Source organism: Trachypithecus francoisi, unplaced genomic scaffold, assembly GCF_009764315.1.
Source record: "Trachypithecus francoisi isolate TF-2019V2 unplaced genomic scaffold, Tfra_2.0 Lachesis_group4, whole genome shotgun sequence".
In the NCBI taxonomy this organism is placed as follows: Eukaryota; Metazoa; Chordata; class Mammalia; order Primates; family Cercopithecidae; genus Trachypithecus; species Trachypithecus francoisi.
In genome coordinates, this window is record NW_022681469.1 from 75,987,990 (window position 1) to 76,008,140 (window position 20,151).

Below are 20,151 nucleotides of genomic sequence, written 5' to 3' on the forward strand. Positions count from 1 at the left end.
TGTTCTTTTTGCTGAAGATTGCTTTGAATATTCAGTCTTTTATGATTCCACACAAATTTTAGGATTATGTTCTTCTATTTCTGTGAAAAATGTCATTGAAATTTTGAAAGAGATTACATCAAATTTGTAGATCACTTTGGATAATATGGACATTTTAACAATATTAACTCTTCCAGTCTATGAACATGAGGTATCTTTCCATTTATTTGTGTCTTCTTTAATTTCTTTCATCAATGCTTTATAGTTTTTAGTGTACAGTATTTCATCTTTTTGGTTATACTTATTCCTAAGTAATTTACTTATTTTGTAGCTCCTGTAAATGGGATTTTTTTTATTTCTTTTTTGAATAGTTCATTTTTAGTATTCAGAAAGGCTACTCATTTTGTATGTTGATTTTGAATCCTGCAACTTTACTGAATTCTTTTACTAGTTCTATCAGTTTTTTTGTTAAAGTCTTTAGGGTCTCTTATGTGTAAGATTATGTCATCTGCAAACAGAAACAATTTGACTTCTTTCTTTTCATTTGGGATGGCTATATTTCTGTCTCTTGTCCAACTGCTCAGGCTAGGGCTTCCAGTACTTTATTGAATAGAAGTGATGAGATTGGGTATCCTTGCTTTAGGTCTCAAAGAAAAAACTTCCAATTTTTACCTGTTGAGTATGATGTTAGCTGTGGGCTTGTCATATATGGCCTCTATTGCATTGAGGTACGTTCCTTCTATATGTAATGTGTTAAGAGTTTTTATCACAAAAGGGTGTTGAATTTGTCAGATACTTTTCTGTATTTATTGAGATATCATATAGTGTTTGTTCTTCATTAAGTTAATGTGGTATATCACATTTATTGATTTATGTTTGTTGAAGCATACTTGCATCCTGTAAATTCCAGTTGATCATGGTGAATGATTTTTAAAATGTACTATGGCATTTGCATTCAGTTTGCTAGTATTTTGTGAGGGATTTGCATCTGTTTTTATTAGAGATGTTGGTCTATTTTCTTTTCTTGCAATGTCCTTGTCTGGCTTTTGTATCAGGGAAGTCCTGGCCTTGTAATATGAATTTGAAAATATTTATGCATCTTCAATTTTTTGTAAGAGTTTGAGAAGTATCAGTAATATTTCTTTACGGGTTTGGCAGAATTCAGCAGCAAAGCTAACAGCTCCTGAGCTTTTTTTCTTTTTCTTTTGCTGAAATACTTTTTTTTTTTTTTTTTTTTGAGACGGAGTCTTGCTCTGTCACCCAGACTGGAGTGCAGTGGCGTGATCTCGGCTCACTGCAAGCTCTGCCTCCCGGGTTCACGCCATTTTCCTGCCTCAGCCTCCTGACTAGCTGGGACTACAGGCACCCACCACCACGCCCGGCTAATTTTTTCATTATTTTTAGTAGAGATGGGGTTTCACCGCGTTAGTGAGGAAGGTCTCAATCTCCTGACCTCATGATCTGCCACCTCACCCTCCCAAAGTGCTGGGATTACAGGCATGAGCCACAGCGCCTGACCTTGATGGAATACTTTTTATAACTGGTTCAATCTTCTTACTAATTATTGGTCTGCTTAGGTTTTCTATTTCTTCGTGATTCAGTCTCAGTAAAGGGTATATTTCTAGAAATTTATCCATTTCTTCTAGGTTACTCAATTCATTGGTGTATAATTGTTCATAGTAGTATCTTACGGTCCTTTGTATTTCTGCGGTATCCGTTGTAATGTGTCCTCTTTAATTTCTGATTTTATTTGTTTGAGTCCTCTCTTTTTCTCTTGGTTTAAAGATTTGCTGATTTTATCTTTTTTTGTTTTTAAGCAACTCTTAGTTTCATTGATCTTTTGTATTGTTTTACTAGTCTCTGTTTCATTTATTTCTGGCTCGATCTTTGTTATTTACTTCCTTCTACTAACTTTGAGCTTACTGTGTTCTTCTTTTTCTAATTATTTGAGGTGTAATGTTAGGTTGTTTATTTTAGATCTTTCTTCTTTTTAGATGGAGACATTTATTGCTGTAAATTCCCTCTTAGAATTGCTTTTGCTGCAATCTATACGTTTTGGTAAGTTGTGTTTCCATTTTTATTCAAGATATTTCTTTAATTTCCCTGTTTCTTCTTTGACCCATTGATTGCTCAAGATCATGTTTAATTTCTATGCATTTATGCATTTTCAGAAATTCTTCCTATTACTACTTTTTAGCTTAATCTGTTATTGTTGGAAAAGATATTTGATATGATTGTAATCTTCTTAAATTTAGTAAGAGTATTTTTGTGGCCTAACATGTAATCTATTCTGCAGAATGTTTTGTGTGAACTCTAGAAGAATATGAGTTCTACTGCTGTTCAATGGAAGGTTCTGCATATGTCTGTTAGGTCTTTTTGGTCTAAAGTACAGTTCAAGTCCAATGTTTCTTTATTGATTTTCTGTCTGTATGATCTGTCCATTGTTGAGAGTACTGAAGTCTCCTACTATTATTGTTTTGCAGTATATCTCTCCCTTCAGAGAAATATTTGCTTATATTTAGGTGTATGTTGGTTGTATATATATTTGAAATTATTTTATCTTCTCAAGGAATTGATCATCTTATCATTATATACGGACTTTGTCTCCTTTTACAGTTTTTGACTTAAAGTCTTTTTATCTGATATTAGTACAGCTATTCTCATTCTTTTTCAGTTTCCATTTGCATGGAATATCCTTTTCCATCCCTTCACTTTCAATCTATGTATGTCCTTAAAGGTAAGGTGAGTCTTTTGTAAGCAGCATATATTTTGATTAAAAAAATTAATCTATTTACATTCAAGACAATTCTTGATAGGTAAGGACTCCCTACTGCCATTTTGTGAATCATTTTCTGACTGTTTTGTAGATACTTTATTCCTCTCTTCCTCTCTGCTGTCTTCCTTTGTGATTAGATGATTTTCTGTTAATGGTATGCTTTGATTCCTTACTTTTTATCTTTGTGTATCTACTATAGATTTTTGCTTCATGGTTATATGAGGCTTACATAAAACACTTTTCATTTATGATATTTCAAGGTGATAACAACTAAACATCTCTTGCATACAAAAGCTTTGCACTCTTCTCTCCCACATTTTGTGCTTTTGGTGTCATAATCCACATCTGTTTATATTGTGTATTCCTTAAGAAATTATTGTCTCTATTATTATTTTAATAGTTTTGTCTTTTAACCTTCATACTAAAGATGTAAATGCTTTATATACCAATATTAAAATATTGGAGTATTCAGAATTTGTGTATAGTTGTCCCTCAGTATCTGTGGTAGATTGGTTTTCAGAACTCTCCACAGATTTCAGAATCCAAGGATGCTCAAGTTCCTTATGTAAAATGGCGTATTTGCTTATTACCTATGAACATCATCACATATACTTTAAATCATCCCTATAATACTTATAACACATAATACAAGGTAAATGCTGTGTAAATAGCTGTTGTTCTGATTCTTTTGGGAATAATGACAAAGAAAAACGTCTGTTCATGCTCAGTACAGAAGCTTTTTTCCCCTAACCATTGTTGACCCACAGTTAGTTGAGTCCATGAATGCGGAATTCATGGATACAAAGTGCCAACTCTACTTGTTTTTATACTTTCATATAGTGCTATATTACTAATTAGTACCTTTCTTTTCTTGGCTTTAAGAATTCCCTTTAGTATTTCTTGTAAGGTAGGTCTAGTGATGATGAACTCCCTCAGCTTTTGTTTGTCTAGGAAAGTCTTTTTCATGATATCCATTCTTATCAAATCACAGAACCATCAAATCTTATAATCTTGTTGCTGGAAGTGACTAAAGAAGTGTAGTGTCCTCAGTGAGGAGGTGACTTGGCCAACGTCTCAAAAATTTGCTCAAAAAATAAGTATTAAAAGTGATAGTGTGCCTGGAATTGGTGGGTTCTTGGTCTCGCTCACTTCAAGAATGAAGCCGCGAACCCTCGCAGTGAGGGTTACAGTTCTTAAAGATGGTGTGTCTGAAGTTTGTTCCTTCAGACTTTCAGATGTGTATGGAGTTTCTTCCTTCTGGTGGGTTCATGGTCTTGCTGACTTCAGGAGTGAAGTTGCAGACCCTCACAGTGAGTGTTACACCTTTTAAGGCAGCACGTCTGGAGTTGTTCCTTTCTCCTGCCCGGAGTTGGTCATTCCTCCCGGTGGGTTCCTGGTCCCCGCTGGCCTCAGAAGTGAAGCAGCAGACCTTCACAGTGAGTGTTACAGCTCATAAAGGTAGGGTGGACCCAAAGAGTGAGCAGCAGCAAGATTTATTGCAAAGACCAAAAGACCAAGGCTTCTACACTGTGGAAGGGGATCCAATCTGGCTGCCACTGCCTGGCTGGTGCAGCCTGGTTTTATTCCCTTATCTGGCCCCACCCACATGCTGCTGATTGGTCCATTTTACAGAGAGCTGATTGGTCTATTTTACAAAGAGCTGATTGGTCCATTTTGACAGAGTGCTGATTGCTGCATTTACAATCCTTTGGCTAGATGCAGAGTTCTGGACAGAAAAGTTCTCCAACTCCTTACTAGGTTAGCTAAATACAGAGTATTGATGGTTGTATTTACAAACCTTGAGCTAGACACAGAGTACTGATTGGTGTATTTACAATCCTTTAGCTAGACACAGAGTGCTAGACAGAAAAGTTCTCCAACTCCCTACTAGGTTAGCTAAATACAGAGTATTGATGGATGTATTTACAAACCTTGAGCTAGACACAGAGTGCTGATTGGTGCATTTACAATCCCTTAGCTAGACATAAAATTTCTCCAAGGCCCCACTAGACTCAGGAGCCCAGCTGGCTTCACCTAGTGGATCCCTCACCAGGGCTGCAGGCAGAGCTGCCCGCCAGTCCCGAGCTGCGCCTGCACTCCTCAGCCCTTGGGCGGTTGATGGGACTGGTCACCAGGGAGCAGGGGGTGGTGCCAGCTGGGGAGGCTCTGATCGTGCTGGAGCCCACCGGGGAAGGCAGGGCTCGGATATGGTGAGCTGCAGGTCCCCAGTGCTGCCACAGGGGAGGCTGCTGAGGCTGGGTGAGAATTTCAGCATGGTGCATGTGGGCCAGCAGTGCTGAGGGACCTGGTGCCACCTCCGTAGCTGCTGGCCTGAGTGCTAAGCCCCTCACTGCCATGGGTTGGTGGCACCAGCAGGCCGCTCCGAGTGTGGGCCCACGGAGCCTGCACCCGTGCCCCCCAGAACTAGCGCTGGCCTATGAGCACCCCGTGCAGCCCTGGTTCCCGCCTGTGCCTCCTCCACACCTCCCCACAAGCAGAGGGAGCCGGCTCTGGCCTTGGCTAGCCCAGAGAGAGGCTCCCACAGTGCAGTGGTGGGCTGAAGGGCTCTTCAAGCACCACCAGAGTGGACGCCGAGGACGAGGAGGCGTCGAGAGTGAGGGCTGCTAGTACATTGTCACCTCTCAATAGTGTCTTCCTACCCACCCAGGTGCACCTTCCAACCTACCAGGCCCACTTGTGTGGGCGTGTGTGTGCAGTTGTGTGAACACACACACACACTTTCTCTTTCTCACTTCTTCACAGAAAAAAAGCCCTTTCCCTCTGCCATTTAGGAATGGTCAAAACTTTCCACGAAAAGAAGGCCAAAGGTTATTACACAAATGAAAAGAATGGAAACTGAAAAAAAGAAGTGTAGACTGAAGTTAAAAGAAGTTCTATCCTAAGAGGTCATTTTTAGTAAGTGTAGTTTCCACTGACTCTAGAAACTCCATTCTCCACTGGCTTTGTAATTGTTAATCATTCATAATTACTCTCAGGCAGCTTGCTGCTAGAACTGATATGCTTTTCTTCATTACCACGCACTGCTACAAAGGAGTCCATAAGCATTGTTTGCAAGTCTGACCATGTTTCAGATTCAGAGCTGGTATAATTTTGAAGACCACCATTGGTAGGAATACAAACTTCAACACTGGTGCCTGACCAATGTCTTAAAAAGGGGCAGTGCATATAGCAGAGGCTGGGGATGCAGTGCAGTGGGTGGAGTGAAACCACGGGGGGGAGGGCAAATACAAAATACACAGAATCATGGTTAGTGGGAAGCCAGAGATCTAGGCTAATCATCCAGGACAAGAGTAGGTGGCAGGGAGAAAATGGCCGAAAGTGAGTGTCGGGGGCACTCTGAAGATGTAACTGTATCATTATGTCCTGCTCATTTTACCCCACCTGATGTACTTATTGTCTTGGGTTTAATGTGCTATTTGTTTACTGTGAATGCCCCAGGTTTTGATTTCTAGAGAGACAACTATCAAGATGTGTGTTTGTGTTACTATGGGGTAGCTTTTAGAGACTCCTTCTGATATGGAATATTATATATTCTTTATTTTTCTTCCTTTTAGTGTCTATTGAGTAATTATGCTTCTCCACTGCCTTTTTGTGCAGCTTTCTTCCTTTAAAACTAACAGCTAAACAGCTGTTACTATTTTGTCTTACCATCCTCCAAAATCAGAAACAGAGAATTAAAAAAAAATGCCCCCTGGTGAAATGAAAATCTATTAGAACACATTCTAAATAATAAAGGCTCACAAGATTTAATGATAGCGCTCACAGTGTATGTGAATGTTTTCTAAGTGCTTCTTATGTGCTAACACATTTAATTTTCAGGCCAATCCGGTGAGGTAGGTTCTGTTAATATCCCCATTTTACAAATGAAGAACTTAAGGCACAAAATAACTAATCTGACTGAAGTCAAGTAAATATTTATTGTGATCCATATTACAGTTTTGGTAAGTTTGTGCACGTAACCCAGCTCTGTTTCTTGGCTATAGCAGATCTGATAAAACACCAAAGAAAATTTCATAATGGCTGTATAGCAAGTGAAGCATTTGAGCTCTCTTATCAAACACCTGAGTTAGGGTTCTGGCTTTACTTGTTACAACCTATGCAATTTTGAGCAAGTCACTGAAACTCTCTGAGCCTCAGCTTTCCTCTGTATCAACCAGGAAATTATGATAATGGTCTCTAATACACCAGGAAGAGCTTAGCAGTAGTAGAAAGCTGTATCTCTGTTGTCTGGCGTATAGTAGGTGCTTGATCAGTATTTGTTGAGTCTCAGTTTCACAAAAGAGCATGTGTTGACAAAAGTGGCAACATTGTCATTTGTTAAAGTGGAGCCCCATTGCTTTCCTTTCATTTGAAACCCTCTCATTCCACCAACACTTGAGACAACAACCTACAGAATATTTTGTGTTGATATCAGCTAATTTTAAGGCCCTAAAATAAAAGCTAATAATGAAGCATATGCATCTTTCACTTTGAAAAGTAAAAACAATGCAACAATTTAAAGAATAATTGGCAATTTGTGAGTAGCAGGTAAAATGTTGATTTCCCCAATTTTTTTTCCTGCCTTGTAGAATGTTCTTCCATATATTGTGCCTAATAGAACACTTGTAGAAAAAAAAAAATATATATATATATATATATATATCTGATTTGGAGAAAGTGGCTCAAAAAATAAATCCTGATTCTGACTTTGGACACCATGGAAGGAAGTGGCCATGATTTTGCACAGAAAAATAAAAGCAATCTAATGAGCTATGAATTCAAAAGTCCACTGAGGTTATGTATCTAGTTAATTCACGAACAGGACACCTGCTAGGAGTGGAGTGAATGTATGACAAATGTAAGTTACTACTTCATGCATGAATAAAATTCTTGGAATTCTATTGGAAAATAAGCCTTTATTTTAGCAATGTTTGAAAATAACATGCTTCATATGCTTTCTATTGGTGAAGGGATTACTTAAAAACTGATAGTGACCCGATTAGTGTTGATTCAAGGTTCAAAAGTGATTGCAGTAACATGGGATGGGGTACTTTATCTTACACTACTGCGAATTTTAAAGTTTCCTGACTACCTGTCCCTTTTCTGTTTGTTTTCTGTCTATTTGGAACTTCTTCCCAGGACACTTTCTCTCTCTTTCTCTCTCTCTTCATCTCTCTCTCCCCCTCCATTCTATCATAGATATAAAATATACTCATTGGATTTATTGAACAAAACCTGGATTCTACTAATTTGTTGACCTGAAATGTTTCAGAAATAATTTTTCTCAAAATACACAAATGTATTTGTATTTATAGTTCTTTTACTGTAAAGAAAAAAAGACTTTTAGACTCTTGATGGTAATCCACCCCATTTAACATGATTCTCTATGACCTTATTTATATTTAACAAGTTAGAATGTTAAGAAAATATTTGAACAGTTCAGCAATTTATCTCCATCAACATGAGCCTTTAGTAGGAGAGAGGGGAAGTTTAACTTGAAAATGATGAATATTAAAAACATCAAAGTGATAAAAGACATATCAGTTTTAAACAGCTTGTGATATTTAATCTTCTGTGACTTTTAGTCCATATGGTAAGAAAATTTTAGTAAAAAAAATCTTGTTAAAAAGAAACTGTTAATTATAAATTCACTAACAAAAGATAAAAAATTAAAATTGAGTTTTAAAAGTACTCTGAACAATCATTTATTCATTGGTATTAAATAGTTTCATGCAAGCTGAAAAAAGAAAAGCAAAAAGTGATTCCAAGGCCAATGACAAATGGAAATACACTAATTTTTAAAGATGTTTATGAATTGTCCTTTATCAACTTCAGACCATTATTCAAAATTCACACACACACATTCATATATATTTGCAACAATAAAGGGACCAATCTAAAATATCAATTTGAACATCTTTCTAAATTTGGTAGACACATCCAAGAGGCAAAGAAATGGTTCTTTTCTTAAATGAGACCATTAGGACATTAAAGGCCTTCTTGTGTGCAAATTGGTTTTCATGATAAAAACTTAAATGAAAAGAGGATCTCTTTCTTTCAGTATCCTCTCATAAACTATTTAAACTTATATTTCACATTTACCCATATTTTTAAATATCATCTCATCAATAATGTGAATTGTATCATCCTCCACAAAGAATTTCACCTTAATACCTAGTAAAAGTAGAAGAATAAGGATTGGGGATTGCAAGGGCACCACTGGCGACCTGGTTCTACCCCCTCATCATTAGCATGAAAGCATCTCCCTGGAGGATATACTGGGAGGTTATACTGCCCCAGATGAGTTCCAGAGAAGACTGCAGTATATTATTATAAGATCTCTGGGGAGGGATTTCTTCATAGTTCGTTGCATTTCAGTGGAACCCTATGTGGTCTGTGCTGGATGTAGTGTTCAGAAGGAGAAGAACACAATACATGGTATTTATCCAGAGAGGAAGTGGGCACAATCATCATCATTCATCCTGACTTCATCCTTATCCTTTGTGTGCCTTATAACAAGGAGGTGCAGCCCCTTACCCGTCCGAAGCTTATTGTTCCTAATATCCACTATTGTTCCTAATACTGTAACCACAGCCAACTGATAAAATTTAGTCTGTATTTAAGGAGCTTTCAAAAGGAAAAAGCTTATAATAGAAACTTCTGTTGTTTTTCAGTGACTTATTGCTGTCACTGAACTATTCCCGGTATCTGGCAGATGTATTGGAACACATAATGAATATTCATCATAGGGCCATTAAAAAATAAGGTTACACTCAAAAGAAAAAATGTTATCATGTAATCACTCAAAATAGCCACCATTAATGTTCTGGGGCAATTTTTCAGTCTTTGTTCTATCCACACCTATATACTAATAACAATATCTAATATTCATTTAGAGTTTACTTGGTGCCAATCACTATACCAAATTCTTTATGAGCATAATTTCATTTAATTCTTATTACAATCTCAACAGATGGGCACTATTATGCAGATTTTATAAATAAAGATATTGAGGTGTAAAGAGTTTAAGCAATTTGCACAGAATCACACAGCTAGTTAATCATAGGAACTAGTTTTAACCTAGGTATGCGTGACTCCGAAGCTTGAGTTCTTAACCTCTATGTAATATCTCTGATTTAGAAATTCTTTTAATGCTAGAAAATACAGTTTGTTATTTTATACAAGCTGTTTTATAATCTTCTTAAAGTATAACTCTATAATGAAGCAAGTATAAGAAGGGAGAGAATTAAGTGGAAGCACATAATGTATAAAATATATGTTCTAAAACACACAACATGTCTGGATTTCACTTATCAAATAGTCAAATGACATTAAAAGTTAGCTCACAAGAAATAACAAATAGTGAAGCACCACAGAAAAATCCTCAAACTTCCTGATTAAAGACACATACATAGTACCAACGTATATAGGTTAAATTATCTGTAAATAAATACAGATGACTTACATGCTTTTCCACTTTTTAAAAAGATGTTTGGAGAACTATGACAGATGGGTGTATCACTCTTCTATTAGGATTAATCTTTCCAAGGAGCAGTTACAATAACTATAAAGTATGTTTCTAGGCTATAATCTCGAGAAGTAATGTACCAAAATTGTGGTTTATTTTTCGAGAAGGTAGGTTTATTTGATTTCTAGAAATTTAAATTTGAAATAATAAGTATCAAGGTATAACATAAAGTTATACACACTCATTTCACAGCTCAGAAAAATAAACATTCATATTTAGACAATGATGAAAAGTGAGTTGAAAACTACGTACATAATTCATATTTATAATCATTGGATTTTTCCCTTTACATTTAAGTGTTTATATTGATTTTTCAAAGATCTAAAGATTTTTGGTTTTGTTGTACAAGTTATTTTCCTGGTTGTATTTTCTTATCAATTGTTAAAAACATGCATTTTGGCTTAGCATTATACTTGAAAGAAAAGCTGCTGGAAGGAAATATAAGGATGAGGGGAAAGAAGAGAAGATGAAGACATATGGAGGCAAAAGTGAAGTGAGTGGAAATGGGATAATTAGAATATGATTATATTACAAAGATAGGTAGTTATAGCATAACTAGAGCTGTATTTGGAAATTATCTAACAAACATTTAGAAAAATCTAAAACCACATAGATATTTCTTAATTTCCTCTTTTAAAACTGAAGACTCTGTGTGTGTGTGTGTGGTGTGTGTGTGTGTGTGTGTGTGTGGGTATGTATGTGTGAAAGCACCACTTAATGGCTAGTAAGTTAGGAATTTGGCCAGCATATTTTATCATAGCTATTTAACTTCTTTGAGCTTTTCTTTTGACTTTAAGAGTAATAACTAAATTAAGAAGTAAAATGGGTACATTTGCAATAAGCAGTATTAATTTGTAAATGGCTGGTACATATTTTATAAAAAAAACTTATCAAAGACCTTTTCATTTTAACCTCAGTGTAATTTTTGTATCTGAGGTAGGCTTGAGACTGGGTGATGGTACGTAACATTTCAAATTTGATATGTTTTTTTATAGGAGTAAAGGGATTGATACTGGTATTGAGATATGTCAATTTGCATGGATGAATTCCTTTCTTTCCCATTCTTATGTCCCTTTTCACTGCATCAAAGTATCCATAATTTATGGGAAATAAAGTATTTGAAAATCTAACATGCAAGCTGGTGGGTAATTATAATACACAAGGATTCATCACAGAATAGTAGATTACCAGCATTGTACATCAATTTATGTAATGAAAATGTGAGTAGATTGAACTTCTCAGGTTGTTAAATAAAGCAAGATCCACTTTTTTTTCTTTTTTTGAGACGGACTCTCACTTCCTCACCCAGGCTAGAGTGCAGTGGTGCAATCTCAGCTCACTGCAAGCTCCGCCTCCCAAGTTCACACCATTCTCCTGCCTCAGGCTCCCAAGTAGCTGGGACTACAGGCGCCCGCCACCATGCCTGGCTAATTTTTTGGGTTTTTAGTAGAGATGGGATTTCACTGTGTTAGCCAGGATGGTCTCGACCTCCTGACCTCGTGATCCACCCACCTTGGCCTCCCAATGTGCTGGGATTACAGGCCTGAGCCACTGCGCCCGGCCAAGATCCACTATTTTTAATGTACTACTCCCCAACCCAGTGCAAAGTCAACTTTGGGTTGTAAGACTAGAGGTATGTAGTTGTAAATAACTAACTTGGCCAGCACCACATGATAGTGCTTTTAAAACCTCTCCAATCAAATATCAAATCAAAGGAAAAATATATGCCTCAGATAGTCTTTTCAAGAAATAGCAATGAATTTGAAAAAATCAAAATCTTATTTAACACTTTCTCAGATCACAGTGGAATAAAACTAAAACTCAACTTTAAAAGGAACCTTCAACAATATACAAATACATAGAAATTAAACAACCTGCTTCTGGATGGTTTTTTGGATTAACAATAAAATCAAGATGGAAATTTTAAAATTATTTGAAATGAATGATAACAGTGGCACAAACTATCAAAACCTCTGAGATACAGTGAAAGCAGTGCTAAGAGGAAAGGTTATAGCACTAAATTCTTACATCAGAAAGTCTGAAAGATCACCAATTGACACTCTAATGTCACACCTCAAGGAACAAGAGAAATAAGAACAAATCAAACCCAAAGCTAGCAGACAAAAAGAAACAACAAAGGTCAAAGAAGAACTAAATGAAATTGAAACCAAAAAAATCAAAAGATCAATGAAACAAAAAATTCGTTATTGAAAAGATAAAGAAAATAAATAAAACATTAGCTAGATCAACCAAGAAAAGAAGAGCAAATATTCAAATACGCTCAATTAGAAATGAAAATGGACACATTACAACTGAAACCACAGAAATATAACAGATTATTAGAGACTATTACGAACACTTCGATGTAGTCAAGCTAGAAAATCTGGAGGAAATGGATAAATTTCTGGAAACATACAACCCTCTCTTGTTGTATCCCTTTCTGCTTGAATCAGGAAGAAAGAGAAATCCTTAACAGAAAAATAACAAGAAATAAGATTGAATCAGTAATGCAAATTGCTAACAAGAAAAAGCTCAGGACCAGATGGATTCACAAAAAAATTCTACCTGGCATTCAAAGAAAAATTGTTACCATTTCTTCTGAAACGATTCCAAAAGATTTGGAAAGAGGAAATCCTGTGCAGGTCATTCTATGAAGCCAGTACCACCCTGATACTAAAGCCACGAAAGGACATAACAAAGAAAACTATACACCAATATCCCTGATGAAAATAGATGCAAAAATCCTCAACAAAGTACTAGCAAACCAAACCCAACAGCACATCGAAAAGGTAATCCACCATCTTCAAGTGGATTTCCTCCCAGGGATGTAGAGATGGTTCAACATACACAAGTCAATAAGTGTGATTCACCTCCTAAACAGAATTGAAAATAAAAAATTATATGATCATCTCAGTAGATGCAGAAAATGTATTTATGATTAAAAAAACCCTCAACAAATGATAAATAAAAGGGACATACCTCAAAATAATAAAAGCCATATATAGCAAACCCAACATTATAATGAGTGGGGAAAACTTGAAAGCATTCTCTCTGAAAACTGGAACAAGACAAAGATGCGCACCTTCATCATTTCTACTGAACACAGTACTGGAAATCCTAGCCAGATCAATCAGGCAAGAGAAAGAAATAAAGGCCATCCAAATTGGAAAAGAGGAAGTCAAACTATCTGTTTGCCAACTATATGATCCTATACCTAGAAAACCCTAAACAGCCTTCTAAAAGACTTCTAGAATTGGTAAAAGAAGGCAGTCAAGTTTCTGGTTACAAAATCAATGTACACAAATCAATAGCACTGCTGTACACCACCAACGACCAAGTTGAGAATCAAATCAAGAACCCAATCCCTTGTATAATAGCTGAAAAAAAAAAATCTAGGAATATTCTTAACCAAAGAGGTGAAAGCTCTCTATATGACTAACTATAAAACACTGCTGAGGCCAGGCGTAGTGGCTCATGCCTGTAATTCCAGCACTTTGGGAGACTGAGGTGGATGGATCACGAGGTCAGGAGATCAAGACCATCTTGGCTAACATGGTGAAACCCCATCTCTACTGAAAATACAAAAAATTAGCTGGACATGGTGGCGGGCACCTGTAGTCCCAGCTACTCAGGAGGCTGAGGCAGGAGAATGGAGTGAACCCGGGAGGCAGAGCTTGCAGTGAGCCAAGATCGTGCCACTGCACTCCAGCCTGGGGGACAGAGTGAGGCTCTGTCTCCAAAAACAAAAAACAGAAAACAAAAAAAACTCACTGCTGAAAGAACTCACAACTGATACAAACAAGTGGAAAAACATCCCATGCTCATGGGTTGGGAGGATCATTATCTTGAAAATGACCATACTACACAAGGCATCTACAGATTCAATTCAATTCCCATCAAAATGCCAACATCATTTCTCACGGAACTAGAAAAAAATTCTAAAACTCATGTTACCAAAAAAAAAAAAAAAAGGGCCAAAATAGCCAAAGCAATCATAAAAAAAAAGAACAAAGCTGGGGGCATCACACTACCTGACTTCAAATTATACTACAAGGCTATAGTAACCAAAACAGCATGGTACTGGTATAAAAGTGATACATAGACCAATAGAACAGAATAGAAAAACCAGAAATAAAGCCAAATACAACCAACTGATCCTTAACAAAGCATAAAGAAACATAAATTGGGGAAAGGACGCCTTATTCAATAAATGGTGCTAGGAAAACTGGATAGCCACATGTAGAAGAATTAAACTGGATCCTTATCGCTCACCACATACACAAATCAACTCAAGGTGGTTTAATCTTGACTTAAATCTAAGGCCTGAAACCATAAAAATTCTAGAAGAAAGCCAAGAAAAAAACTCTTCTGGATATTGACCTAGGGAAAGAATTTATGACCAAGCCTCCAAAAGCAAATGCAACAAAACAAAAATAAACAAATGGGACCTAATTAAACCAAAAAGCTTCCACACAGAAAAAAAAAAAATCAGAGTAAACACACGATCCACAGAATGAGAGAAAATATTTACAAACTATGCATCTGTCAAAGGACTAATATCTAGAATCAACAAGAAACTCAAATACATCAGCAAGAAAAAAAGATGCCATCAAAAGGCAAATGACACAAATAGACACTTCTCAAAAGAAGATATACAAGTGACCAACAAATACATGAAAAAATGCTCAACATCACTAATCATCAGGGAAATACAAAATAAAATCACAATGAGATACCGTCTCACCCTAGTCAGAATGGTCATTAATAAAAAATCAAAAAATGATAGATGTGGGCAAGGATGTGCTGAAAAGAGAATGCTTATATACTGTTAGTGGGAATATAAATTAGTACAACCTCTAGGCAAACAGTGTGGAGATTTCTCAAAGAACTAAAGGTAGATCTACCATTAGATCCAGCAATCCCACTACTGGGTATTTACCCAAAGCAAAAGAAGTCATTATTTAAAGACACCTCCGTGTATATGTTTATTGCAGCATAACTCACAATTGCAAAGATATGGAACCAACCTAAGTGCCCATCAACCAGTGAGTGGGTAAAAAAAATATGGTATATATACAACATAGAACACCGCTCAGCCATTAAAAGGAACAAGATAATATCTTTTGCAGCAACTTGGATGGAGCTAGAGAGGCCATTGTTCTAAGTGAAGTAACTCAAGTACGGAAAATGAAATACCGTATGTTCTCATTTATAAGTGGGAGCTAAACTACAGGTACTCAAAAGCATACAGAGTGGTATAATGGTCATTGGAGATTCAGAAGTGGAGATGGTGGGAGGGGAAATGAGGGAAGAAAAACACAATATTGGGTACAATGTACACTACTCGGGTGATGGGTGCACTAAAATCTCAGGCTTTACCACTATGCATTTCATCCATGTAAACAAAAACCACCTGTACCCTAAAAGCTAGCTAGCTTCAGTGGCATACTCATAGCTCACTGTAACCTCCAACTCCTGGGCTCAAGTAATTCTCCTGCCTCAGCCTCCTTAGTAGCTAGGACTATCATAGCACTCCACTCTGTCCAGCTAATTTTTAAATGTTTTTTGTAGAGAGGAGGTCTTGCTATGTTGCCCAAGCTGATCTCAAACTCCTGGCTTCCAGCAATCCTCCCGCCTTGGCTTTTCATAGCATTGCAAATACAGATGTGAGCCACCACACTTGGCCTGTTTACAGGATCACAACCTAGGAGCAATAGGCTATACCATCTAATCTAGGTATGTAGTAGGTTATACTACCTAGGTTTGTGGAACTACACTCTGATATTCACATAGTGATGAAGTTGCACAAATACACACTTCTCAGGATGTATCCCTGTGATTACTATACTTTAAGTCATCTCTAGATTACTTACCTAATACATTGCAAATACTATGTAAACAGTTATTATACTGTGGCTTTTTTGTATTTTTAAAATTGCTATATTGTTATATTTTCCAAATATTTTCTATAAGCAGTTGGTTGAATCTGAGGATGCATAACTTGTGGATACACAGGACCAACTACACTGTATGCAATTTGATTCCAACCATATAACATTCTGGAAAAGGCAAACCTGCAGAGATAGTATAAAAGTCAGTAGATTCCAGAGGTTCAGAAGGAGAAAGAGAGAGACAAATGGGTAGAGCACAGAGGATTTCTAGGGTAGTGAAACTGTTGTGTGTGTTATTGTAATGATGGATACATGATATTATGTGTTTGTCAAAAACTCATATAACTGTACAACACAAATTGTGAACCCTAATGTAAACCATGGACCTTAGTTAATAATAATGTGTCAATAATGGCTCATAAATTATAACAAATATACCACAATAATATAAGATGTTAATATTACAGGAAGCTAAGAGGGAGGAGGGTTAGAGAGAGGGTAGTGTATGGGAACTCTCTGTATTTTCTGTAAACCTAGAACTGCTCTAAAAACTAAGGTCTATCGAGAGAGAGAGAGAGAGAGAGAGAGAGAGAAGAGAGAGAGAGACATATAGGGCTGTTTTTCTGCTTGATCTCTAACCCCGTTCTCAAATACCATCATCATTTGTTGAAACATATCTAACTATACACACACCCTCAGAACCTCTTCAACAAGGCCTTCCATTCCAGACTGAAAACTGAAAGCTTTTTTTTTTTGGGGGGGGGATGGAGTCTCACTCTGTTGCCCAGGCTGGAGTGCAGTGGTGCGATCTTGACTCACTGCAAGTTCCTCTTCCCAGGTTCAAGCGATTCTCCTGCCTCGGTCTCCTGCATAGCTGGGATTACAGGTACCCATCAGCATGCCTGGTTAATTTTTGTATTTTTAGTAAAGACGGGGTTTCACCATGTTGGTCAAGCTGGTCTCAAACTCCTGACCTCATGATCTGTCCGCCCTGGCCTCACAAAATGTTGGGATTACAGGTATGAGCCACCGCGCCCAGCCTGAAAGCATTCTTAATTGGAATTTACTTTTCCTTTTTCAATCTTTCATGGCAAATGTCTTCCATTATTGTACCTTTGTTAGTCTGCTTGGTATTAAAAGGCAGTTGTATGTTTTCATTAGATTTTGAGTCTCTTGGAGATAGAGAACATTCATTTCTTATTCATTTCCAGGCCCGTAGCCAATATTTATACCATTCCTGTGTACACAAAAATTAAAATAATTTAAAACTTATTTATTGTCATAAAAACTTAACACTAAGTTTACCAACTTAATCATTTTAAAGTGTATGGTGCAGTAACTTTAAGTACATTCACATTGTTGTGCAACAAACCTCTAGAATTTTTTCATCTTGCAAAACTGAAATTCTTTACTAATTAATCACTAATTCCTCCATCCCTGTACCCCCAGTCCTTGGAAATTATCTTTATACAGGCATACTTCATTTTATTGTGCTTACCAGATACTGGCTTTTTTCCCCTACAAATTGAAGGTTAGTGGCAACCCTGCATTGAGGAAGTTTATTGGTGCCATTTTTCTTAAAACATGTGCTTTCTTTGTGTCTCTGTATCACATTTTAGTAATTTTCACAATTTTTCAAAATGTTTCACCATTATTTTATGTTATATTGATATATTATCAATGATCTTTGCTGTTACAATTATTTTGGGGTACCATAAACCGTGCCACATAAGAGGGCGAGCTTAATCGATAAATATTGTATGCGTTCTGACTGTTCCACTGACCAGTCATTCTACTATGTTTTTCCCTCTCCTTGGGCCTTCCTATTTCCTGAGACACAACAATATTGAAATTAGGTGAACTAATAACCCTACAGTGGCCTCTAAGTGTTCAAGTGAAAGGAAGAGTCACATATCTCACTTTAAATCAAAAGCTAGAAATGATTAACCTCTGTGAGGAAACCATGTTGAAAGCTAAGACAGACTGAAAGCTAGGCCACTTTACACCAAATAGGCATGTTGTGAATGCAAAGAAAAAGTTCTTAAAGGAAATTAATAGTGCTACGCCAATAAATACAAGAATGATAAGGAAGTGAAATAGCCTTACTGCTGATACGGAGAAAGTTTTAGTGGTCTGGATAGAAAATCAGACCAGCCACAACATTCCCTTTATCCCAATCCATATCAAGGCCCTATGAAGGCTGAGAGAGGTGAGGAAGCTGCAGAAGAAAAGTTGGAAACTAGCAGAGGTTGGTTCGGGAGGTTTAAGGAAAGAAACCGTCTCCATCACATAAAAGTGCAAGGTGAAGCAGCAAGTGCTAAAGTAGAAGTTGCAGTAAGTTATTCACAAGATATAAAGATAAATGATAAGGTGGCTATATAAACAACAGACTTTTAATGCAGATAAACAGCATTGTATTGGAAGAAGATGCCATCTAGAACTTTTAGAGCTAGAGAGAAGTCAATGTCTGGCTTTAAAGCTTCTAAGGATAGGATGACTCTCTTGTTACGGGTTAATGCACCTGGTGACTTTAAATTGAAGCCAATGCTCATTTACCATTTGAAAATACTAAGGTTCCTAGAGTTGTACTAAATTTACTCTGCCTATGCTGCATAAATGGAATAACTAAGCCTAGATGACAGTCATGGTTCAATGGTTCACTGAATATTTTGATCCCACTATTGAGATCTACTGCTCCGAAAAAATTATTCTTTTCAAAATATTAGTGCTTATTGACAATGTACCTAGTCACCCAAGAGCGCCAATGAGATGTATGAGGAGATTAATATTGTTTTTATGCCTGCTAACACTACATTTGTTCTGCAGCCCATGGATCAAGGAGTCATTCTGACTTTGAAGTTACATTATATAAAAAATATATTTTGTAAGGCTATAGCTGCCATAGACAGGAATTCTTCTGATGTATCTGGGCAAAGTAAGATGAAAACTTTCTGGAAAGGATTCACCATTCTAGATGCCATTAAGAACATTCGTGACTCATGAAAGATGTCAAAATATCAACATTAACAGGAGTTTGGAAGAAGTTAATTCCAACCCTGTTATGTTTTGTTTATTTGTCCCCTCTAAATCTCATGTTAAATTGTAATCTACAATGTTGGAGGTAGGGCCTGGTGGGAGGTGTTTGGATCATGAGGGCAGATCTTTTATGAATGGCTTGGTGATCTCCTCATGGTAATGGTGAGTTCTCACTCTGAATTCACAGGAGATCTGGTTGTTTAAAAGAGTGTGGCACTTTTCTTCTCGCTCTTGCTCCCACTCTATTCATGTGATGCATTGGCTCCCCCTTTGCTTTCTGCCATAGCTGTAAGGTTGCTGAGGTCCTCACCAGAAGTAAATGCCAGTACTATTCTTCTTGTACAGCCTGCAGAACCATGAGCCACAGTAAACTTCTTTTCTTTATAAATTACCCAACCTCCGGGGTCCCTTTATATCAGTGCAAATGAACCAATACAAACCCTCATGGATGACTTTGAGGGGCTCAAAATTTACATGAAGGAAATCACTGAAGATGTAATAAAAATAGTGAGAGAACTAGAATTAGAAGTAGAGTCTGAAGATGTGACTGAATTGCTGCAATCTCATAATAAAACTTCAATGAATGAGGAGTTGCTTCTTATGGAAGGGCAAAGAAAGTGATATACTGAGATGAGACCTACTGCTAGTGAAAATGCTATGAACATTGTTGAAATGATGACAGAGGATTTGGAATATTACATAAACTTAGTTGATAAAGCAGTGGCAAGGTTTGACATAGTTCACTTCAGTTTTGAAGGTTCTGTGGATAAAGGCTACCAAACACACACTGCATGCCTGTATCAAAACATCTCCTGTACCTTATAAATACTAAATACCTACTATGTGCCCATAAATTTGTTTAAATGCTATCAAAGAGCATGACATGCTATGGAGAAATCTTTCATGAAAAGAAGAGTCAATGGATGAGGCAAATATCATTG